The following is a 26,018-nucleotide window of genomic DNA, read 5'->3' on the forward strand; positions in this document are numbered from 1 at the left end:
TCCACAAGAACAAGTGCTCTCAACCTCTGAGCCAGCGCTCCAGGTTCAGGAGCAGAGGTTTGAAAAGTTCACTCTGGTTACACGGCAGACAACAAATGGAGTAAGGTGAGTTCAGACATGTGGATCACAGAGTGGAGGCTCCTCAGTTGTTTTCATGGGAGACAGCTTCGTAGGACTCACGTGGTGGAAGCGGCAAGACAATGGATGGATTCAGTCTCTAAAACTCTCAGACGTTTCAAAAGTATGTGAAAAGGTCATGAAAAATAACTTAATGAGGAATGGAGGGAAGACTGGAGATAAGGAGGAACCATGGCTTATTTTGGAGTGTGGAATGGAGCCTGCTTCTCTGTTGTAGTTTTGGCTTTTGAGACAGTATCTCACCAGGTAGCTCCAGCTGACTTGGAACTGACTATGTAGAACAGGCTGGCCTCAAACTCACAGAGATCTGCTTCTGCTTCCTGAGCATTTATGAGATGAAAGGTACGAGCCACCATGCCTTGCTGATGCCTAGTCTGTAATATCACCCTTATATATTGTTAAAGGGATAAAATGTCATTCATTTTAGGAAGATGGGACATAATAGAAAAAAACATTTGTTTTGTTCTCTTTTCTTTTCCTTCCCCCCCCCCCCCCCTCTGTGTAGCCCTGGGTCTTGCTCTGTAGACTAGACAAGCCTCAAACTCATAGAAATCTGCCTGTCTCTGCCTTCTGAGTTCTGGGGTTAAAGATGAGAGCTACCATTACTCGACTTAAGAAATAGAAAATATTAACTCAAACTGTTTTTTACATGCAACAAAATATATCAAGAAATTAAGATTAAAAATTTCAGGTTTTTTTTTTCAATATTGATTTAAACTTCCTTGTGTGAATAGTGCACAGAAGACATAACCTGGTACTTAGGGTGATAAATTTAATTGGATATTTAATAAAAATTACCATATTTCACGCCAGGCATGGTAGCACATGCCTTTAATCCCACCTTTGGGAAAGCAAAGACAGGTGAGTCTGTGAGTTTAAGGGCAGCCTGGTCTACAGAATGAGTTCCAGAACGGCCCAGGCTACAATGGAGAAATCCTGTCTTGAAAACAAACAAAACAAATTACAGAAACCCCTCCCCACCACCATCCATTTCTCACAGGATGAAGCCGTGAGGAAATTGGTGACAAGCTGCCGTCTGACTCAGCGCTGAGTGGAAACACGTAGTGAAGAGAGTCTGACCGTGGCGTGCTGACATGTGTTTCCCATGTGGCTGCCATGGAGTATAAACCCCAGGAAAGCATGACAAAACCAAAGTGCCTGTGCAGCGTTCATCATTGAAGGGCATTTGTTATGGTTGTCGAGGCCTGGAGAGTTTTTTGGTCATCACTCAGTTTCGGCACGTTGGGCTTCCTGTATGGGAAGGGTTCCAGGACAAGAAAGCATGTTCTATTTCTTTCCAGAATACTGCAGGGCCATCCTGTCTTTTCTAGACTTTTACTTAAAATGCATCCTGAGAAGCATCTGTTAAAAACTTTATTGACCCAGGGCTAGGGAAGAGCTAGAAGGAGATTCAGTGGCTAACAGAGGTTGCTGTTCTTGCAGAGGACCTGAGTTCAGTTCCCAGCACTTATGTCAGGGGGCTCACAACTGCCTGTGACTCCAGAGAACATAACGCCCTCTTCCGACTCACATGTGCCCACTTCCAGACACACGCATATATACACACAGTTAAAAATAAATCTTTGAAAACATTATTTAATACTTTAAAATCATTTTTGTTTTCAAACAAAAAAAAAATATCATTCCCTCTACTATCCCTATTCATTGACGATAATTACATCCAGTGCGGCAAGCTAGTATGAGGGCTTTAAGAAAAGAAATGAGAGCATGTGGTGTGTGTATGTGTATACGTGCCTGTGTGTTGTTAAATTTTTTCTAGCATAACATTTGCTTAACCTGTTTTTCTATTCTCCTTTTATCTTCCAAAGCCTCATAGACTCACTGTCCATGAGACATTATATATATATTCACCACAGAGCGTTTTGTGTTTATGAATATAGACTAGCGTTCTATGAGGGTAGAACATCTGTGTTTTTCACATGCACTGCTGTCAGTCTGCATTATTTCTAGTCCAATGTTGGGAGCAGTACTTTTTCTTTTTTAAGATTTATTTATTTATTATGTATACAGAGTTCTGCTTGCATTTGTGCCTGTCCACCAGGAGAGGGCACCAGATCTCATTATCGATGGTTATGAGCCACCATGTGGTGGCTAGGAATTGAACTCAGGACCTCTGGAAGAGCAGACAGTCCTCTTAACCTCTGAGCCATCTCTCCAGCCCCCAGGAGCAGTACCTTTTTAAATGGGTAAATGTATAACAAAGATGAATGTAATCTAATTTTAGTCATATTCTAAAATAAAATGTGATAAAAAAAAAAAAGGCACATATTGAATGTAACCTACAGAGCCAGGCATTTAAGTGGCTCCTGTAATCCCAGCCTCTAGGAAGTGGAGACAGGAGATGCAAAAGTCTGAGGTCATCCTTAGCCACATAGTAATTGAAAGCCATCATGAGCTACCTGAAGCCCAGTCTCAAGATAGAAATAACCAACAAAGGAGAGAAAGAGGAGGAAGGAAGAGAAACCTAAAAAGTTTTTTTTTGAGATAGATATTAATAAATCTATCAGTGAGCTAATCTTAATTGCATGTTGGTTAGACACCAAGGAACTAAGTGCTATTGCAGGAAAGAAAACACATGTTCTCCGTAAGGCACAGTTTCATGAAGGACATTAGGCATACGCAGACAAAATGAACAGTCCAGCACAGCACAGTACATGCAAGTTTGCACAGGCATGAGCAACTGTGATGCATCATATTTCGTAATGCTTTTTCTACCTTTTAAAAGTGGTTTGGAGCCGTATGGTGACAGTGGTCTGTAATCTCAACACTCGGGAGGCAGAGGCAGACCTCGGAGTTTGAGGCTAGCCTGGTCTACATACTGAGTTCTAGTATAGCTAGAGATCCTGTCTCAAACCAAGAACAAAGTGGTTTGTATTTGCATATCGGTTTCTCGAGGCCACATTTGGCTGCTATAAATGTAGGAGGCATATGGGAGGGATGGGCTTTGAAAACCCTACTTAAGTAAGCCGAGAAGAATGCTTCAGAAGAAAAAGAAATTCCAGGAGAAAGATACAACTTAGAATGACGTCACTGAACAACTTCAGAGAGCGCATAGGGGCACTCTGATAACAGTAAGAGACTGGAAAATCTTTCATGTCTCTGTCTGTGTGTGGGGTGGGAGACGGGGCATGGAGGTCGTGTGGAGGTCAGAAGACAACTTTCATGTGCCAGTTTTCTCCACCATATCTGAGTCTTTCTGGATCAGACCCAAGTCATCAGGCTTGGCAGCAAGCCCCTTGACCTGCTGAGCCATTTCATCAGGCCACAGCCTCTCGTGTTTCCTCTGTCTTCAGGTAGCACAAACAATGATCAGCCGGTTTCAGTGGCAGGCACCCGCACCTCCGTTCTAACCACTGGACAACGTTCCCTGTGTTTGGGTGGGCACTGAAGAGGCAGTGTGGAAGCCTCTGCATATTTCAGGGTTTCCTTAGAGCTTGGAACACAAAGGATCCGTGTAAAAGGCTAACCTCTAAGCTCTGCTTTTGACCTTTCTTCCCAAGTGAGGGCAAACTCCTCGTCTTTACCAAGTTAAAACACTGACAGTGAGGAAGCGGCAGACCGCACAGCATTTTCTATGTATTGTAAAGCAAAGATGAAGTGTTTACCTACCGGGAACACTATACCTTCTTAGAGTCTGTCTCGTGCTCTTTCCTATCTTCTCGTTTCATTGTCTCCAGTGGAATCTTTCTCTTATCTGTGTAAACTTTTTTTTTTTTTGGTCTTTGATGCTTACTCTCTGTGTGGACAGGAGAGAGGCCTCTGTTTAAATACGATGCTTATCCATCGTATTTCTCTAATTGTTAGCTTTTGCTTACTGCCTCTTAAAGGCTTCACAAGACAGAGAGAGTAAGCACAGCTTATCCGCTAGGCGGTAGGAAGCCAAACCACACAATCAAGTCTCACAGTTACTCTTTGGGCATTTGAAACTTGCTGTTAAGTCTGGAGAACTTTTTTTAATTAACTGTGATTAAATTCAGAGAAGATGCCTATTTCTAACATCTTCGTATAGGGCAAAAATTCACATACTGGGTCTTGATGTTTATAAGCAAATTCAGGGGAGAAGCACACTGAAACTTGGAGTTTGTCACACAGTGAAACAGAAAGCATTTATGATGTAAAGTCCAAAAGGTCTGAGAGTTGCAAAAACCTCCAAACCCAGCAGTAATATTTTTTATTTATGTTTTTCTAGGAGTGAGTGTGTATGTATGCATGAATGAACGTATATATGCATGCATGCATGCATGTATGCATGTATGTGTGTATGTATGTATGTGTGTATGCATGTATGCATGTATGTATGTGTGTGTATGTATGCATGTATGTATGTGTGTATGTATGTATGTGTGTATGTATGTATGTATGTGTGTATGTATGCATGCATGCATGTATGTGTGTGTATGTATGTATGTATGTGTATGTATGTATGTATGCATGCGTGTATGTATGTACGTGTGTACGTATGTATGTATGTATGTATGTATGTACGTGTGTATGTATGTACGTGTGTATGTATGTATGCATGCATGTATGTATGTGTGTGTATGTGTATGGTGTATGTATGGTGTGTGTATGATGTATGTATGTGCGTATGTATGTAGTGTGTGTGTATGTGTGTATGTATGTATGTATGTATGCATGTGTGTGTATGTATGTGTATGTATGTGTGTATGTATGTATGTATGTGCGTATGTATGTATGTGTGTATGTATGTGTGTATGTATGTATGTATGTGTGTGTGTGTGTATGTATGCTCTTTCTCCTGCGCTTCCTACCTCCACATCTAGAATGCTGGATGTCAGGAATGTTCTCCCATAACCAGCTTAGCTGGAGGGTTTAGCAGTCACCCCATAGAATGTTAGAGAGACCTCTTCTCACATCTCTCTTCACATCTGTCCTGATGGCATTCTTCGTTAAGAGCTTCCCATTTCAGTCAGCACAGGGTGAGGTAAGGTGAGTAACAGGAGAGGACTTGGTCAGCAGCTTAGGATTTGGTTTTAGGTTGTTCTGCTCCCCCAGAACATCACGTCTAACAGCCTGAAAGGGAACGCAGATGTCTTCAGATATGTGCAGTCTTGTCCAGCCACGTCCCCAGCACTGAATAACATGCTGTCTCTTACTCCTTTAACAACCCTGCGAGGTCTCCCCTGTCCTGGCTTTTCAGGGAGAACACTGAAGCTAAGACGAATTAATCCTCCAGCAGTCAGGAAAGGTGGAAGCAGGCTGATGCCTGCTTGTCTGCTCTGTTTCTTATTTGGGATGGAGACTCACGTCACCTGGACTGGCCTCAAACTCGCTACGTCTGAAGGATGAATTGAATTCCTGATCCTTCTGCCTCCTTCTTCTGAGCGCCAGGGTTATGGGTATGCACCACTGTGCTATTTTCTGCTTGTCTTAAACAACAACAACAACAACAATGCAATGCCTCCCCCATTTTTATGTAATGAATGCCTTTAGTTTTGATATTCTGACCTGGGAACTACTTTGTTAAGTATGCTAAGTATTGGTCCACAACTCTTTGGCTACCAATGTGTGGCAAGGTTGCATTTGTATTAAATTTTTCCTGAGTGCAAAAAGTATGGAGTAGGGTAGGACACGGGTAAGTGGGATCCCTTGCACTGCTGGGACTCAGTGGCCGGCAATGGAGACCTGCACCTATGATTCTGACTTTCACATCTGGACAGTTGGCTATGGTTGGCAATACTACCCATTCCTTTTTGTCTCTGTGATACGATCAACACTGGCTGTAATGACTTAATATCCGTCAATATAGAGATTTAAATTTCAGGAAGAAGAAGGACAAAGAACAAGAGTTTCCCCTAGGTGCTTACATACTTTGCTTTATACAGCACTAGAATCGTGGGTTTACAGAAACGTGCACAGGCCTAGTGAGATGGCTGAGCAGGTAGAGGTGTTAGCCACAAGCCTGCCACCTGAGTTCAGCAGGTAGAGGTGTCAGCCACAAGCCTGCCACCTGAGTTCAGTCTTCCACCCCAGCTATTTGTTCTCCAATCTCTCCATACGGCAGACTGAGTCACGCGTGCATGCAGGCAGACATACAAAATAAATAAGGAAAACCATGTAATAAACATTAAAAAAATCCCTCCCTCTCCTCCCAAGACCCCCCATGTCTTTGTAAACTATATCTTTTAGGCCTTAAAAAAATTTGAAACAATGGTAATGGTAATATAATATTTCTATTTGATATGAACAGGGTCACATTCTACCTTAGGGGTCTGGAAAATATATTTTGCCTTAGTGTTTTATTTCAGAAATAGCTGAAACAAGTAACACGGTCAACTGTTAATTTATAACAGAAGACTCAAAGCTTTCAGTTACGCTGGGCATACCCAACTGAGACCAAAATAGTTTAAAATGTATTGTTCTTAGAGCTGGAGAGGTGGCTTAGCATTAAAAGCTGTTTGCTGTTGCCCAGAACTTGAGTTCAGGTCTCAGCATCCTGGTGACTCAGGCTGTAGGATGTCACCGCCTCCTCTGGCCTCTGTGGGCATTTGTGAACATGCCGACTTACAGATACGCGCACATGTACATAGTTTTAAAAATATGATTGTTTGTTTATTTGTTTATTTGTCATTGCTGGGGATTGAACTCAGAACCTTAAACATGCTAAGCAAGCACTCTACCACTGAGTCACAGTCCCCGTTATTGTTATTTTCTCTGACTAGAGAAAATACATATCTTTTCTCTTCCTTAAGAGATCTGACTTTGTATTCCTTTATTGACAGCTAGTGCTCACAGTAGGCATTATAAATATATTTTCAATAAGGATGCATGACAGAATAAGAGTATGAATAGGATTATGAAGCTGGATCCTGTGTTGAGTCCTAGTGATTATTGTCATCCTGGAAGATCTGATGGCTTCTTTTATTGTCCTTGGTCTTGTGGCCTGTTAAGCGCTGCAGGAAAGCACCTCCCAGGGACCAACTTCCTTTGCATCCTTAGGGGCACCTCTGTGTGTTTTCTCGGGTGGCCTTGAGCTCACCGCTACATTGTTTCAATTCTGTGTTCTGAGCAATTTTTCTTCTTTTTAAACTCCTTTCTTTTCTTTCTCCTTTCCTTTAGGTGGTGGTCATCTTCTGCAACAAACAAACAAAGTTAACCACTGAGAAAAAAAAAAGTAGAAACTTAACTCGAGTTATTGAAGGGCTTGGTATAATGTGGATTTTTCCATTGACCAGGGGTAAGGTCAAATGCAGGAACAGACAACAGAGTGTGCTGTGGTAGTGAGCCCCTGTACAGCCTGCCTGCATTCAACAGACAGAGGCCAGGGGATCAAGGTCAGGCTGGTGACCAATCCCAGTTCTTGGGAAGATGAGGACAGAGGATTTTTATTACTTTGAAGCCAGCCTGACCTACATAGTGAGTTGCAGGACAGCACGGGCTGCAAAGGATGCCTCAGTCATGATGCTCTTCTTTCTTTCTTTTTTTTTTTCTTCAGAGACAGGGTTTCTCTGGGTAGCCTTGGCTATCCTAGACTCACTTTGTAGACCAGGATGGTCTCGAACTCACAATGATCCACCTGCTTCTGCCTCCCGAGTGTTGGGATTAAAGGCGTGCACCACCACGCCTAACCAGTCATGATGCTCTTATGCGCTCTCTCTCTCTCTCTCTCTCTCTCTCTCTCTCTCTCTCTCTCTCTCTCTCTCTCATATCAATAGAAATAATTACACTAAAATGTAGACTTTCGTCTAGTGAAAACCATTGACTGGGCTGGAACGAAGACTGAGTGATTAAGAGTGCTTGCTCTCTAACAATGAAGATTAGAGTTCATATACCAAGACCCATGTAATAAGCCAGATATGGTAATGTGCACACCGGTGACAATGGCACCAAAGGTTTACTGAGGTTCCCTGGCTGCCCACTTTGCTGCAAGGAGACTTAAAGAAATAAGATGGATAGTGACAGAGTGGGATGCTGGACAATCTTCTTGGGCCTCCACATACATGTGCACACAGGAACATGTGCCATGCACCAGCATCACTCCTGTATAACACACACACACACACACACACACACACACACACACACACACACACACCAAACCAATGAATGAAGTTATTTCTTATTTGACTGGAAAAATGTTAGCCCTAAGCATTTTAATTGTTCTTGTTAAAGCTGACTTTGTTCTCTTTGAGGTTTTCTTTTATTTTTCAGAAACCATGGTTACGGGTGTAATAAGAGTCAAAACTGATGCTAATTAGTTTTATTTGTAGTCTTAAGAATTTACAAGTTCATGCGAAGTTACTTAAAGCAAGTTACTCACATGGCACAATTTATTAGATTACTTTAATAGGGATTTTGCCATCTGTAAAACGTGTAAATAATTCAGTTTTGGAGTTTGGTTTATTACTCGAAGAGTAATCCATTTAAGAAGAATTTTTAAATATGAAGCCATTTGGAGCAAGACCAGGTGTAGAGTTTGCTTAGCTCATACGTTTTCAGATTTCCCATTTGTTGTTTCGATCGTCATAGCATTTCATATTTCATTTATTTATTTTTATGTGTATGAGTGTTGCTCCTGAGTGCGTGTCTGTGCACCACTTGTGTGCCTGTTGCCCAAGGAGGGCACAAGGCGTGGGAGCCCCTGGAGCTGGGCAGAGTTGTGAGCCGCCACGTGTGTACAGGGAGTAGAACCCAGGTCCTCAGGAGCAGCAGCCCATGCTCTCAGCTGCTGAGCCATCTCTCCAGCCTGTGCAGCTATGTCTGTGAGAAATTCTCAAACTATCATTCTTATTGTCATCGTCGAGACAGTTTCACGTAGCCTGAGCTCTTTTGCTAACTTACTGTGTATGACCTTGAACTCCAGATCCTCTGCCTCTGCCTCCCAAGTGCTAGGATTATAGGCATGTGCTACCATACCTGGCAGATTAAAAAGATTTAAAAATTCTATATCCCTGGCCTGACCTGATGGTACAGGCCTTTAATCCAAGCCTTGCGAGGCAGAGGAAGGTGGATCTTGGAGTTTGAGGTTAACCTGGTCTACGTAGTGCATTCTGGGCTGGCCAAGACTATTTAGTAGACCCTGTCTTAAAAAACAAAAACCAAACCAAACCAAACCAAACCAAACCAAACAAACCAAACTCCCCCAAAACATAACTGGGCTTGAGAAATGGCTCAGCAGTTAACACAGACTGCTTCTGTCCCGGACCCAGTTTCAGTTTCCAACCATCCCGCACTGTGGCCCCTGCAGCCTCTGGTGCCCTCTTCTGGTCTCTGTGGGCTCCTACACATACATGGTACACAAAAATTTCCCAGGCTCACATACATACAAGATTTACATTTTATATATTTTTTTTTATTTTTTGGTTTTTCGAGACAGGGTTCCTCTGTGTAGCCTTGACTGTCCTGGACTCACTTTGTAGACCAGGCTGACCTCGAACTCTCAGCGATCTGCCTGCTTCTGCCTCCCGAGTGCTGGGATTAAAGGCGTGAGACACCATGCCCGGCTAAGATTTAAAATTTTTGAGAAAAAGCATATTTATTTTATACAATAAATAAATATTTAAATTTATACAAATAAAACAATGTGTCCTGATTACACTCATCATAATACATGCCCACTATTCCCCATTCTCTTCTTTTTTTTTTTCTTTTTGCATCTCATTTTGTAGTTCAGGCTGGCCTAGAGCTCATTGCAATTTTCCTGTCTCAGTTTCCCCTTATCTACTGAAGTTACAGGTGTGTGCCCCAAATAGTTTAGGAGTTGACACTAATAGTTGATTTGAAAAATTTTCTCCATCAGCAGCACCTTCTTGGAATTAGTTTCTGTGATTCTGTTTATTCTTTTCTATATGGCTACGGCTTTAATATATAAGAAAACAAAAGTGTGTGTATATGTGAGTGTGTGTGTGAGTGTGTGTGTGAGGGTGTGTGTGTGTTTGGGGAAAGAGTATGTTCCTAAAACATTTATTTATTTTTTATTTTATGCATACAAGTGCTTTGCTTTCATGTATGTCTGTGCACCTTGTGTGTGCAATGCCCTCAGAGGCCAACCAAGGGCAGGGATTCCCTGGCACTGGAGTTACAGATGGTTGTGAGTGGCCATGTGGATTCTGGGGAGCTGATCTTGGGTCCTCTGAAAGAGTAGGTAGTGCTTTCATCTGCTCAGCCATTCCTTTAGACTCTAAATATATATTTAAAAATTTAAATGACATTGCATTCATTTATTTTATGAGAGTATGTGTGCATATAGAAGGCAGAAGATAACCCGTGGGAATTTTTTCTCTTCTTCCAGCACGTGGGTCCCACAGGGACTGAACTCAGGTCATCAGACTTGGCCACACGTGCCTTTTTCTACTGAGTCATCTCAGTGACCCCGCTTTCTAAAATATTGTTAATCATCAGAAGAATTAGCTCTTGTGAGCAAAAGCAGAGCAGTTAGACTGATCGATGAGTCGGTCCCTGAAACACACCCAGCACCACATCTATTATATGGTGTTAAAAATCTTCTTCCAAGCCAGGAGCATGAAGTTCAGAGCACACCAGTGTTGCTTGTATCATTTCCCGGTGAAAGCAAGGAGTTCAAAGGGCGTCTGCAAAGTACTGCGGTCATGCTAAGCTTTCCTGAAAGTAAATGACCAAGATTCTGGGAAGAGTATTTGAAGAGGAGTGAACCAATAGCTAAGTGTGTAGCCCTGGGTGAGCCTGGTGTTACAGTTCTAAAGATCTGGCCATAACACAAGGTCCCAAGATAATGCAATTGTACACAAGTACTCTACCAAATAGGTTAAGCTATGTGTCTAAACCAAAAGGCAAGGCTGCGTTCTAAGTTTCTCCTTTGAAAGGTTGACTTGTTCAAACACTGGAGTGATTAAGCTAGGGCTGAGTGAGGCACATTTGTATCCTCAAGCAGGCAACAGTGTGCACATGTTTATATAAATCCCCCTTTTCTGGAAAGATAGGGATTCGGAGGTTGAGGTTAAAAAGATCTAGAATTCCCGTTTTCTAAGTCAAGTAAATTCTTGTTCTTTTGAGATGGACTGTCAAGGAAGAGAGATCCCAGTGAGCATTGGGGCTGTCTCCACTGGCTTTAGTTTAAAATTTTTTAAAAACCAGGATTCATATTTTTAACGTGGAACAAAAGAAATAGGAAAAGGGGGAAAAAAAGTGAGAGAACAGGAAAGATGAGGAAAAGAAGGAAATAAAAGAAAAGGAAGGGCATCAACAGATAGAAACACAAGAGCAATAATGTGTTCACTATTTGGAGACTGAGTCTCATTCTCTCTTGATATGTAATATATATATATATATACATATATATATATGCATATATATATATGCGGGGGAGGAATGTGTGACTTTTTTGAGATAGGCTTCTGCTCTGTAGTCCTGGCTGACCATGCAGTTCAGTCCTCCTGTTTGCGGGGATTGTAGACAGGAGGCATCACAAGTGACTTGCATTCTTTCTCTAAACCCCTCTTGGTAATTGCAAGAATCTTGGTAGTGGATTTAACATCTTCCCAAGTGTCCCTAGGGATTAGTAGCTTTAATTCCAGCTTACCATGATCCCCAATAAATATATTATTTTTCTTTCTTTTTCTCTATTCTTTTTGGTTTTTCTAGACAGGGTTTCTCTGTGTAGCCTTGGCTGTCCCGGAACTTGCTCTGTAGACCAGGATGGCCTCGAACTCAGAGATCCATCTGCTTCTTCCTCCATAGTGCTGGGACTAAAAGAGTGTGCTGCCACTGCTTGGCATACTATTTTTCTAAAAAGCCCAAAACAAACAGAACTCCGGCAAACTGATAACACAGATGTGGTCGGGTACTGCAGCACGGCACAATCAGGAGAGAAGGCGGAAGGAAGCTCCTGACATCTGTCCTCTGACCTCACAGTGTTACTGTGGTATGTGTACACACACACACACACACACACACACACACACACACACACACACACACACACACTCACCCCTAAATGCAAATGTATACCAGACATGGTGGTGTATGCCTTTTCACCTCAGCATTTGGTAGGCAGATTTCCCTGAGTTCCAGGCCAGCCAGAGCTACATAGTGAGACTCTAACTCAAAAAAATTTAAAATGCATTTGAACTTTACAGAGGGTTAAAAACAATTCCAAAGTCCGCAGCTGGGCAATACCTACAACCGCAGCTAATGATAGCGGAGACAGCGTCATGCTGGGCATGGCTCTTCCAAACACCAAGGTCTCCGAAGGTATAAGCCATCAATCCTGTGATGTCAGGTGTGGCACACCCCTTCTCAGCAGTTCCACAGTGACTCTCATTACGGTACCCACGTGGTTAAGGGGCATATGAGACTGCCAAGCTAGATTTCCTTGCGCCTCAGTGCTCTCTGAAGGGAGACATGGGCGGCGGCGTCCATCCTGCGCATGCGTTGTTCTTCTGCCCTTTGGCCTCGTAGCTGTTCGCTATTCCTATGAAATTCATTATCAAGTATCTAACTCCCTGTTTACAGCCATTATGTTACATTTCCAAAGTTTCCCTACGCTCATCAAATGGTCCTTTCTGAGTCAAAAGGAATACTTTATCTGGACATGTAGCATGTTTTTCGGAAATATCAAGATCCAGCGGCGTTTAATGGTTGCATTTACGAAAGATAAATTAAACTGCTCGGTGTTCTGAAGTTTGGATAGAGCGTGCCAAAGGAGGAGACCTTAGTCTGTGACTTAAAGGCGGGTGGTCTTGGTTTCCAGCTTGGAATGTCTTTTGTCCTCCAGCCATATATCTTACCTCTCCCCAGGGAACAGTGAGAACATTCAGCCTGGTTACAACTCCTGCAGTCTTAGGCCCACTTCCCAGGGGCCTTCTCTCCCGACCCCAGCTCTCTTCGTAGCTGGTGTGGATTTCCTGGCTTGGTTTTAGGGCCATCATTCTTTGCCTTTCACCAGACAGTGGGCAGAACGGTTTGCTATGCACGACCGGGGATGGGGGGCCGGGGGCGGGTGAAGCCTGGAATTCTGTCACTAAAGCTGCACTTTGAGGGTTAATTATTAAGACTTTTTTTTTTTTTAAATTCTGGCACGCGAACTTGGGCCTTTCCCCCAAGTTAAAGCAATAGGCTGTAGTCCTAGCTCCCCTAAAGTCAAGAAAGCTGCTTCTCTGTTTTACAGTTTTGATGTTTTTCTGTAGGTTCCTATAAATAAAAGGAAAATGTTTGTACACATTAATTTTTTCACATCAGAAAGATGTATATCATCTTTCTTAAAACATCTGATGGATGGATTCTTTTCTATTCACATGCAGTCTCATATTAGATATTAAGCTCTCCTGTGGCGCACACCTATAACCCAAGCACTCAGGAGGCAGAAGCAGGTGGATCTCTGTGAGTTCGAGGCCAACTTGGTCTACAAAGTGAGTCCAGGGCAGTCAAGGCTACACAGTGAAACCTTGTCTCAAAAAACCAAAAGAGAAATTTTTTTTTCTATAAATTCATTAGGCAGTGGTAGAAATTACCTTTAACCCCAGTATTCAGGAAGCAGAGCAGGTGGATCTCTGAGTTCAAAACTAGCCTGGTCTACAGAGCAAGTTCCAGGACAACCAGGGCTACACAGAGAAACCCTGTCTTGAAAATGCAAAAACAAAACAAAGGTCTCTAAATTTCTTTCATTGAAATATTTACTATAAGAGCACCCTCTGGAATGGTAAGGGTGGTGCACACCTTTAATCCCAGTGCTTGTGTGGCAGTGGCAGGTGGATCTCTGAGTTCTAGGCTAGCTTGGTCTACAGAGGACAGCCAGCGTTACACAGAGAAACCCTCTATGTACTGATACCCATGTTTGTTCATAGATAATTCAGTTAAACTTTGTTTACAGATAAATTCAATTTAAACCATATATGTGTGTGTGTATGTATGTGTGTGTGTGTGTTTGTGTGTGTGCATGTATATATGTATATGGTTTCACTGTAGTTTCACTGTATGTGGTGTGTGTGTGTGTGTGTGTGTGTGTGTGTGTGTGTGTGTGTATCTCCTCCAAGCTCTTATGTAGAGTTCAGAGTACAGCTTGGGGAGTTGAGTCTTTTCTTCCGCAGTGTTGGTCCTGGTAATTAAACAGTGGCAGCAGGCCTATGGGACATTGACTGCGGAGCCATCTCACTGGCCCCTGTTTATATGTTTTATGGTCATTTTATGTTAACTTATTTGAAGTTGATACAAGAATGTAGAACTTCCCCAGTTAATGTGAGGGTTGGATGGCAGTCCTTTGAAGCTGCACATCTCAACCTCAGCATTTGCATTATAGTGTTCCAGAGAGAGTGTTCTGTGTGCTTTAAAAAGTTTCTTTTCCATAAGGTAAAGCTGACTTTGTAGGTAGAAGGGCCCATGGGTCCCAAGGCATGCACAGGGAGGAACCCACTACTAGCATCCAGACAGGAACAAGACCCTCTCCCCAGAAACTCCTCTGCTTTTTGGTGGTTAACCTTCCCGCTTCCCTTTGTGCTTGGCAGCTGCCGGCCAGTCTCTACAGTTTGTCTTGCACAGAACGGCATGGAAAGAGAATTATCCACAACACTGAGCACAGCACTTCTCACCAGAAGTAACTGGTCCCAGCAGGGGTATTTGACAGCATCTTAAGTTGTTTGTTTGATGATGGGAGGGGGTGGAGGTATGGGGGAGGGTCTCCTTAATTAGCCCAGGCTAGCCTCTAACTTGCAATCTTCTCTTTTAGCATCCAAATGCTGGAGTTGCAGACACATACCACCACCTGGCCTTTCAGGAGATTGTCAGTTGTCAAATGGGGAGGACCGAGGGGAGTTCAGAGTACTGCATAGTGGCAGATGCCTGTAATCCTAGCACTTGAGCACTTGGAAGGCTGGGGTGGGAGAATCATTGTGAGTTCAAGGACAGCCTGGGCTGTGTAGTGCAGCTGTCTTAAAATGACAACAACCAAGAACGACTGTATCTTAGTCCCTTACCTGTGACTATCTATGTGCCTCGTGAAAGGTATTTGTCTTGTTTCTTGTCTTTGTTTGTTTGTCTTTTTTAAAAGATTTATTTATTTAGTCATTTATTTATTAAGTATAGTGTTTTGCCTGCATATATGCCTGCATCCCAGAAGAGGGCACCAGATCTCATTATAGGTGATTATGAGCTATCATGTGGTTGCTGAGAATTGAACTCAGGACCTTTAGAAGTGCTGGCAGTGCTCTTAACCTCTGAGCCATCTCTTCAGCTCGTTTCTTGTCTTAAGGTATGTTTTATATCTCACAGAGACTGAGGCAGCATGCACCATCCCTGCAGAGGTCTGCATCAGGCCTGCACTACAGCGACTGCACTGCCTTTCACTTTAGTGTTTTTACAGGGCTCCTGGGTGAGAGAATGATGGGGCTTCGAGTCTTGTGCTTTTTCTTGGTCTCTTTTCTGTCTGATGGTTTGTCGTTTCCAATATCGATGTGATGGTTTTTGTTTTGTCTTATATTTTCTTTTGCCACATTTGGCTGTTATCTCTTAGAAGCCTGTTCTTTTCTGATGACAGATAGAAAGGGAGTGGATCTGGAGGGGAGGGGAGGGAGGGAGGAACTAAGAGGAATATAGGGAGGGAAGGCTGTAATCAGGATATATTGTATGAGGAAAGAATCTATTTTCAATAAAAGGGAAAATGAGAGAGAAATGTTTTATATAAGAAAATGTAAACTGCACATAAATTCATTATGTATTTTAAAAATATCTGCATAAAGTATTTGGATCATATTCACCCAGCCCAGTTATCATTTCTGTTTTGCTTTGTTTGTTTGCTTGTTTGTTTTTGTTTGTCTTTTGGTGGCTATGAATAATGCTATAAACAGCTATATACATGTTTTGTGTGACTATAACTACTGGGTATACAGAATTCTTTAGTTATAAGTTAATAATTTACTTTTAAAAAATCTCAAGGTGGGGTCTTATTATGCTGCCCAAGCTGGCTTTAAACTGAGGTTCTTCTTGCTTTCTCCTAAGTGTTGGAATTATGTCCCAATGTCTCACTGTAAAATTGTATTTTAAGAAGTGTGTGTGTGTAGCTCAGAGGACAACACAGCTTTGGGAGTTGGTTTGCCTCTTCCATTATGCTGCCTGGACACTAATTCAGGCCACCAGGATTGGTAGCAAGGGCCTTCACTTACCACCATCTCACCAGCAGCATGTGAGATTTTAAAAGTAGTAGTGTATAACAAATTTAATAAATCTATTAGTCCTATGTGAGCCTGCACCATGAGAGTTTTATGCTAGGCAAGAGCTCACAAATGAACCACATTCTTAAATTTAAAAAAAAAAAAGAATATTTAAAACACTTAAGTGAGGTGTGTTCTTAGCCTAGATTAAGAAGTGGCCTAGATTTCCTTGAATACACTCCATAACCCTAGTAGACCTTGAATTAATGACCTTCCTTTGTCACCTGCCCCACTAGCCAACAGGCCCAGCAGCTTTTATCCCCTCAGGAGATTCAAGCATCTTTTCCTAACTCTAGAGTTACTGACCTTTAACAACTTCTGTTTAAGTGAACCCAGGTTGTTAGCGACATCATTTAACCTCCTGACTTAGGACACACCTTATTCAGCCCCCAGACTACTCTCCAGATTTTGAATAAAGAATGAAATTATCTGCATTATACATATTCTGGGAGACAGTGTGTGTATGTGGTGTCTCCGGGGCTAGCATGCTGCTTGCTGGGACCTACAACTGTGAACAAAGAAGGTTCAACGAACACCACAGGAATGGCTTGTTTTCCTCGAATTCCGTTTGAAGACATTTCTGTTGACTGGTTTACCAGCTGGCTGCTGCAGTTATGCCCTGGAGTCCATGCAGAGGGACTCTTTCTCACCAGCTTTCAAAATGTGCTGTGTGCTGTGTCCGCACATCTACCAGCCTGCGATTAAGTGTGTTGATAATTCTGTCTCAGGACAACTTTACTGATGCCCCTGCCTCCCTAATACAGGCATGCCAGGAGTGTTGATGTTTTGATTTCATCTAAAACAAACTGGAAACTTGGCCTCAGAGATAACCCAAGGCGGCCTTGTGCTTTATCTCTTTTCTGTTAAGTTAATGGCTTCTTGATACGATGACCTTGATCCCATTTATAGCCTTGCCTTCATAACTTTGCTCATAAAGGCAGGAGGTGTGTCAGGTGCAGTGAAAAGCAGAAACACTGCAGGAAAACACAACTAGTCTTAACAGTGGGCATATAAATAGGAAATCTACAAATTGGCCCAGTCAGGGCCATTTAGCCTTTTCCTTAGACAAGTTTTCTTCTTCTTCTTCTTCTTCTTCTTCTTCTTCTTCTTCTTCTTCTTCTTCTTCTTCTTCTTCTTCTTCTTCTTCTTCTTCTTCTTCTATGAAGTAAATTTGGGAACTCCCCTATTTGGAAGCCAGGCAGTTTGATGTTTTACTTCCAACAGCTTCACTGGAAACCACTGAGTCTGTGGTCTCTGGACGCTGCAGGCCTGTGCTTCCAAGCATTTACGCAGAAAACCCGGGTAGTCACTACAGTGTGGAAACAGCCTGCAGTGACAGAAGCCCAAAGCTTCTAGGTACTCACAATGGGAGAAGAACACGTCCTTGAGATCATGCCATTTTAATTGTACTTTTTCTTAGTGATGATTTCCTCTGCTACCAAAAATGTGTAATCAAACCTAGTTCATGATAAATACCACACGGAGGCAGAGAAGAGGTGGGCTGGTGTGATGGCTCACTGGGTAAAGGTGCTTGCTGTCAAGGCCAACAGTCTGAATTCAAATTTTGGTCTCCCATAGTGGAAGAAGAAAATGGACTCTCAAAAATCATCCTTTGACATTCACAGGTGTTCCTTGGCATTCTCTCCTACACACACACACACACACACACACACATACACACACTCCCGAACATAGTGTACCTACATACTTACACACTCACTCCATCCCCCACAGCCACTAAATAAAATGTAATGAAACAACACAAGATTGAAGAAGCCTTCCGTTGTAAGTAATGTTCTTCATATTTGGGCTCTCCCCGACCCACCATACACACATCCTGGGTATTCACGCATACCTCTCATTCTCGTCAGTATTTTCTCTTGCTCAGAGCAGGACACTACTTTTCATTCACAGAGAGTTTCTTGCTATGGAAAACATTAAACAGCTTTTGGACACTATCTCAATGTTATAGGAAGTCCCGTTATCTCTTAGGGGTCCACACTCAGGTAAAGCTAGCTTCTTACTTTGGCCCCAGAAAAGACCTTCAGGAGGAGTCAGTATGAGGCAGAGCTGCAGCTTTTCTGAAGACAGTTTTGGGGCCAGAGTGGTGCCCAGCTCACAAACTGCTAATCACGTAACCGGCAGGACTTGAGTTCTGCCCCTAGAACCCGGGTAAAATAGCCAGGCTTGGGGCACATGCTTGCAATACCAGTGCAGGGAGAATTAGAGGCAAGATGCAGCCTAGACAATAGGCCAGCTTGAGGCAAATTGGGAGACCCTGTCTTAAAAAGCAAGGTCGTGGGGCTGGAGAGATGGCTTAGCACTTAAAATCACTTGCTGCTCTTCCAGAGGTCCTGAGTTCAATTCTCAACACCCATATTGGCTCACAGCTGTCTGTAACTGTAGTCCTATAGGATCAAATGCCCTGTTCTGGTGTGCAGATGTACATGCAGATAAAGCTACATATACATAACGTAAAAAAGAAAGAAAAAAAGAAAAGTGTGGGGAAACCCAAAACTAACCAACCAACCAACACTATAACATAAAATACAGAGTAACTGAGGAAGATACCGGAAGTTGACCTATAGCTTCCATATGGATGTACATACATATGCACCTATATACACACATGTGAGCCTAAATACAAGATATTTACATCTTAAAATTTTTATGTGTATGTCTGGGTGTGCCTACATGAGTTCATTTGCACTGTGTACATGCAGTACCCATGGAGGTCAGAAGAGAGCGCTGGACCCACAGGAACTGGAGTTGCAGATGGTTGTGAGCTCCAACATGGGTGCTGGAAACCAAACCTGTGTGCTCTGCAATAGCAGTAACTGCTGGGCCATCCCTACAACACCCACCCTTTTGTTTCTTTTGAAATAAGGCCTTTTATGTAATTCCCTGTCCTCAAACATCTTATGTAGGGATTGAGGAGATGGCTAAGGGGGAAAAAGTGACTGCCACAGGAGTGTGACAGCCTGAGTTCAAATCCCTAGAGCCTACATAGAAACATCTGCACACATCTGGAATCCTAGGGTGCATACCAGAAATAGGAAACAATGCTAGGAGATTCCAGAAGCTCTTGGGCCAGCTACAGAGGATTAAGAAGCCATGTCCTTTTCATGTGTGAGACAGAACACACAACTCACACCAGTGCACACTCATATTCGCCTCTAACCTCTGTCTTTTTTCCAGGTCTCTCTCTCTCTTAAAACACACACACACACACACACACACACACACACACACACACACACACACACACACACACACACACACTAAGGCATTAAAAAATAGGTTATAATCACAAAGATTGGAAGAAAGGCAGACACTAGAGAATTAGAGTGTTGGCTTCTGGCAAGTGAATCATGCGCAGGTGTCTTTAGTAGCCATATACGCTGGCTTTGGATGGTTTTTGAAGGTCTGAGGGTTGCTAAGGAACCTAAAGGCAGCCACAAAATGTCTCTTATGCATTGGCATTGGATAGGATTACAGCTGATAAGGTAAAACCTTGGGTCAGCAGTGCTGAGGAAAAGTTAAGATGTTTTTACTGTAAACAAAAATTTAGTCTTGTTTTTGGGAATCCCAGGAAATGTCTGGAAAATGAGTAAGGTCACTGAGGTGTGGTTCGCTATTTTTGAGACAGTTCAATAATAACGTCTTCACAGCAAATGCTAATGCCACAGAATTCTTGCTCTGCAGCTCACCAGAGGCTTCAGTAGACTCCTCTACACTTCCCAGGTCCCCCAGTTGTCCTGTTTCCTGTCTTAGTAGACAGAGGTAGATTGTGAGTCTGTATCTGTCCTTGTTCATTGATTCCTGGATGTGTATATCAAATTATGTTTTGGTGTCTACAGAGATGCCTCAGTAGTTCAGAGCACTTGCTGTTCTGGCAGAGGCTATAGGGTTGGTTCCCAACATCCACATATCTATCTGTCACAGCCATCTGTAACTGCAGCTTCAGAGAATTTGACACCATCTTTGGGCCTCCAGGGACACCAGGCAGGCACACTGTGTGCACGTGCGTGCGCACACACACACACACACACACACACACACACACACACACACACACACATTCATATAAAATAAAAGTAAATGAAACTTTAATTAAAAAAAATATTTCCTCTGTGCATTGCCATTAATTGTTTCTTTGCTCCTGGGATAAAATCCAAAATCCTGACCTGGCTTCTGGCTTCCTTACTTTCTTTGCTCAGCCACACTGCCTGACCCATGCTCAAACCACATTTGTCATCCTTTAATTTTTGTCCCTCTTCCAAAGAAGGATATTGGCATTGAGCTTGCCATCATGGGAGGGTTGGAGCTTTCTACTTCCCCTTACATTAAACTCACCTCCGTTAGTGGGTTTTCAGCTTGGCACTGGCAGACCAAGGATCTTCCTCCCTGTGGTATTTTGAATGAGAATAGGCCCATAGGCTCATAAGTTTCCAGTTGGTGAAGCTGTTTGGAAAGGATTAGGAGGTGTGGCCTTGTTAGAGGAATTGTGTCACTAGGCATGGGCTTTGGGGTTTCAAAGGTCCATGCTAGGTCTAGTTATTGCTCTCTCTGCCTTATGCTTACAGATAAGGGTGTGACCCCTCGGCTACTGCTCCAGTATCACACCTGCCTGCCTCCGTGCCTCCTGCCATGATGGTCATGGACTTCAACCCTCTGCAGCTGTTTTCTGCAAATGCTGCAAATGCTTTCTTTTGTAAGATGCCTAAGTCATAGTGTCTCATCATGGAAATAGAAAAGTAACCAAGACATACCCCAAGGAGTGTCACAAGTTGTCAAGAGTGCACATTGTGAACTCTGAACAGCAATGTATGCATTACTATTGAGCATGGAGGTAAATCATAACATCTTCCTGGTAAAATAGTTCTTTGTCAATAACTTTTGAAGGGTATAAGCTTTGTCTCCCACTTTGGTCTCCAGAGTTACCTACTCCGTATGTTTCTATTTGTCTAGGAATGACTGATAAATTGATTTGTGAATAAACCATACAAATTCACACACACACACACACACACACACACACACACACACACATATGGGCTGGAGAGTTGGCTTAGTTGTTAAGAACATTTGGTGCTCCTGCTGAAGACCCAGGTTCAAGTCCTAGCACCCACATGGCAGCTGACAACCACATATGATTTTAGTCCCAGAAAATCTGATGCTCTCTTTTGACCCTTGTAAGCATCAGGTATGCATATGGTATACATACATGGATTCAGACAAAATACTCATGCATGTAAAATAAATGAATCTAAAAAATTTAAAAATGTAAATATATAAAACTAAAATTAACAAAATTATTATTTAGAGTATATTTTAAACATTTTAGTTATTTATTTTTATGATATGTGTGTATACCTGTGAGTTTATGTGTACCAAGTGTGTGCATAAGAGCCTGTGGCCAGATGGCTCCATGACTAAAAGTTGTTGCCCTTACAGAAGACTGGAATTCAGTTCCCAGCACCCAACAGGTGGTTCACGACCACCTGTGACACCAGTGCCAGGGGATCCAGTACCCTCTTCTGGCCTCAGTGGGCACTTGTGTATGCACATTATGTACACACACACGCGCGCGCACACACACACACACACACACACACACACACACACACACACACACACACACCACATACCTAAATTTTAAAGAAAAGTTTAGAAAAAACAAAACAAGGTAGCTGGACATAATGGTATGCACCTCTAACTGTAATTCTTGGGAGGCCCAGGCAAGTGGATCTCCGAGACTGAGGCCAGGCTGATCTAAAGAGGGAGTTCTAGGACAGCCAGGGAAACATAAAGAGACCCTGTTTCAACAACAAAAAATATTCCCCCATCCACACAACTCAGCTATATTGCCCCTTCTTACAATAATGGATATAATGGGTATGGAGTTTATTCAATAGACATTTTTTGATGCTATTAAACTATTGTTGAATTGTTACCATGACCACCAAACTAACCAGAAATAAATGCAGATAGAAATATTCTGCAAGGTCTCTGCCCTCCCTCCCTCCCTCTCTTTGTCCCTCCCTCCCCACTTCTCACTCTCTTTCTTTTAGATTAAAGTGCATACCACCCTATCCAGTGCAAAGTTTCTTTACTGATTCTTCATTTATCAATAATAACAATAAAAATGAACAACAAATGATAGGAGGACAATGGCACAATGATTCAGAAATGTACCTCTAGATAGGGATCACTATACAAAAGTTTGCAGGGTCAGGGGTAGTGCACACCTTTAATCTTGAAACAGGTAGATAGATCTCTTGCAAGTTTGTGGCCAACCTGATCCACTTAGTGAGGTCTACAACAGTCAGAGCTACACAGTGAGACCATGTCTCAAACAAAACAAAACAAGTGGCTTGTACTACACTGGAGTGTACATGGTAGTCTACAATGAAGGCTGTCAGAGGGCATAGGCATTGGAGAGGGTATTGTGACACGGTTCAAGTGGCATAAAATCTGCCCTTAGGAGAGGCTAACGTGAATGCTGAGCACCGGTTCAGCATGGAAAGATGATGTGTTCACTGGAATGTGTGGGAGTTTCTGCCTTATGAATATTTAAAAGTTCGTGGTCAGGGCAGTGAACCCGTCAGTAAACAGAGGGACACGGTGACCAGCTGTTGAGTGAAAAATAAGTATGCAGGTATTTATGGGCCTTGTAGGAAGATAGCCTGAGTCAGTCATGGTGCAGGCAGAATAATTGTTGTTTGTTCAATGCTGTTCTGCTTTTGTCAATATTCCTTTAAGAATATGGCCACTCAGATTTCAGAATTCATACTTGTGTTTTGGAGCATTTTTTTTTTGAGTGTGTGTGTGTGTGTGTGTGTGTGTGTGTGTGTGTGTGTGTGTGTGTTTATTAGCCAATCCTTCCAGAATAAAGCAAGTGTCATTTTTTTAGAAGAGCTATAATATCTAATACAGGTTCCCAACAAATATTTGAACTGTAATACCTATGAGCAGGCTCTCACCAAATATCTCTTGCCATCAAGCTACATTTGGTGTCACACACACACACACACAAACCAAAACCAAAACCAAAAAAAACCCAAAGCTGGATATCATATCCCCTTCAGAACACCACCACCACCAGCCCCACACAAAACCCTGACCCCTAACCTAACAAAACCAAGCCAGGTATAGTTTAGAAAAACTGCAGATATGACACTCATTTCAACCAACTCAATGTGTTTGGAGTTGAGTGTGTGTGTGTGTGTGTGTGTGTGTGTGTGTGTGTGTGTGTGTGTGTAAGATAAATGCGCAAAGAAAATGCAATTGAAAACACCGACGATGGCTCTTTAACACAGTGGCAAAGACGTAGACAAGAGCACACTACAGAACAGATCACAGGCAACCAATGACCTGAGCAAGAAGAGCAGACAACACGGAAGTAAGGTAACTTGAGAAAGGAAATGCTATGTTCTAAACATATGACGGCATTTTACTGGTCACATTTCAAATTTACACGACAGCTCCGTGTGGGTAATTTATCTGCACTAATTTATAGGTGAAGCAAGGCAGCCTCGTGGCCCTTACGAAATTTCCTCTAGTCATACTGCGAGTGGTAGGCTTGGGAGCCTGCCTGACTCACCCTGATCTATTTCCTACCATCCCTTCTATGTAGGCTCTTTTGTTAGAAAGTGCTGTAATATGTCTTGGTTATATTGACACAGTATAACAAGAGCAGTTGAAACACCTAAATAACTTGTTTGTCCCCATCCTTCAGGTATGGTAGCCTAGGTTGGCCATGTGGCCCCATCCTTCAGGTATGGTAGCCTAGGTTGGCCATGATCCAATTGTCTTCATCTCGCAAACACTAGAAATAAATTCTTTTCTTAAAGGTCTATATTTATTCACATTCATATTCTTCTTCTTATTATTGTATGTGCAAGTAGTGCCAGAGACATTATGTACCTCTAGTGCTGGAGTTACAGGCAGTTTGTAAGCTGCCTGATGATGGTGCAGGGAATTGAACTCGGGGCTTCTGGGAGAGCAATATGTAGTGCTATTAACTGCTGAGCCATCTCCACAGGCCTATAAGTCAATTCGTTGAAGATGTAGTTATTTTATGCATAAGGTATTTTGCCTACATGTATCCTATAGGTCAAATGTGTGTGCCTGGCACCTGCTGAGGTGGGAGAGAGTGCTGGAACTGGAACTGTGAGCTGCCTTGTGGGTATTGTACATCAAAACCTGAGTCTTCCGGAAGAGCAGCCAGTGTTCTTAACCATTGAGCCATCTCTCTAGCCCTATAAATTATTATTATTATTGTTGTTGTTGTTATAGAGACAGGGTGTCTTTTTAAAGCCTTAAGTATCCTGGAATTCTCCATGTGGACCAGGCTGTCTCTGCCTCCCAAGTGCTGGGACTAAAGATGTGCACCATTATGGTAAATTTTAAATGAGTTCTTAATGTATGTAAAGCTTTCAATTGTAGCTAAAGAATTCTAAAATAGTTTCATTTTTCTTTTAATCTGACTTGGTGACCCAGAATCATCAGCCTCTGGTGTCCCGAGGCTCATGGGTGAAGTCACAAAGGCTCTCCACCTGGTAGTTCCCACAGCTTCCCTGGAAGGGAGTGTCTGGCCTGGGGATGTGGGCGGCTCCTGTTTGTCAGGAGGCTGTGCACACACCTTTGATGAAGGATCATTACCTACCTAGAATATCCTTATAATTTCCTACTGGGTCACTTACATTTTATCACTTCCTCCTGCTCTTTAGACAAGACAGCTTTCAAAGGCAGGTGGATGACAATATAACCCAGGCAGGAAATGATTCCTGCCTGCTACCTTGTGGCTTAGTAGTCTCTGAATGAGACATGGGCTGTGACTGATGCTGTAGCTTTGCAGTGGGAGGGTTAGAAAACCAAGTACAATGAAACAGGTGGAAATGATTCTTTATAGTTCAAGAAAGTAAAAAGACACAGTGGTCTGGACCATACCAAGAACGGAAATAGATGACCCTAGCTGTGCATAGATGCTTTTCCTGGTGTGTGGGGGAGTGGAGGGAGTGGGGGGAGCGGCGGGTGGGTCAGGGGAAGGGGGAGAACTACAGGGTCCTGTGCACACCAGGTGGATACTTTATTACGTCATTAGATCTCACTTCCAAATATATCTGTATCTGACTCTGGCATTCGTTACATATTTTCTTCTGTCAAGCACATACATTCATGCTAGTTACATTTTATTTGAGATTAGAATATATAGCTCATGAGCATATTGAATGTGAATGCTATAGATGGGTGATCAAATATACATTGAGAACCAGCAATCAGAGCTTATCTACACAGACATGCGCTGTTCTGAATTAATGTGCTCTGTGTAACACAGTTTAATGGAGGTTGTTTATAGGCAATTCAGATACTATCTTCTTAAATTTTTATTTATTTATTATCATCATTATTTTTTGAGACAGGGTTTCTCTGTATGGCCCTGGCTGTCCTGGAAGTTGCTCTGAAGACCAGCCTGACCTTGAACTAACAGACCCTCAAGCCTCTGCCTCCTGAGTGTTGGGATTAAAGGCATATACCATCATGCTCAGCTATTATTATTATTATTATTATTATTATTATTATTATTATTATTATTATATTTGTTTTTATTTTATGTGTATGAGTTTTTGCCTGCATGTACGTACATGTGCCATGTATGTGTCTAGTGACTGAGGAGGCCAGGAGAGGGTGTCAGAGCCTCTGGAGTTAGAGTCA

The 26,018-nt window shown here is 42.5% G+C and overlaps 1 long non-coding RNA gene across 1 annotated transcript in view; it reads right to left on the minus strand.

Moving 5' to 3' along the window:
* Positions 1-7,108: 7,108 nt before the first annotated feature.
* The window catches only part of LOC127210286 (uncharacterized), a 90,364-nt gene continuing 71,454 nt past the window's right edge, over positions 7,109-26,018 (minus strand). The window contains exon 3 of the long non-coding RNA XR_007833269.1: positions 7,109-7,253. This is a non-coding gene — a long non-coding RNA (uncharacterized LOC127210286). The remainder of the gene's footprint in view (positions 7,254-26,018) is intronic.

This window comes from Acomys russatus, chromosome 27, assembly GCF_903995435.1.
Source record: "Acomys russatus chromosome 27, mAcoRus1.1, whole genome shotgun sequence".
Taxonomy (NCBI): domain Eukaryota; kingdom Metazoa; phylum Chordata; class Mammalia; order Rodentia; family Muridae; genus Acomys; species Acomys russatus.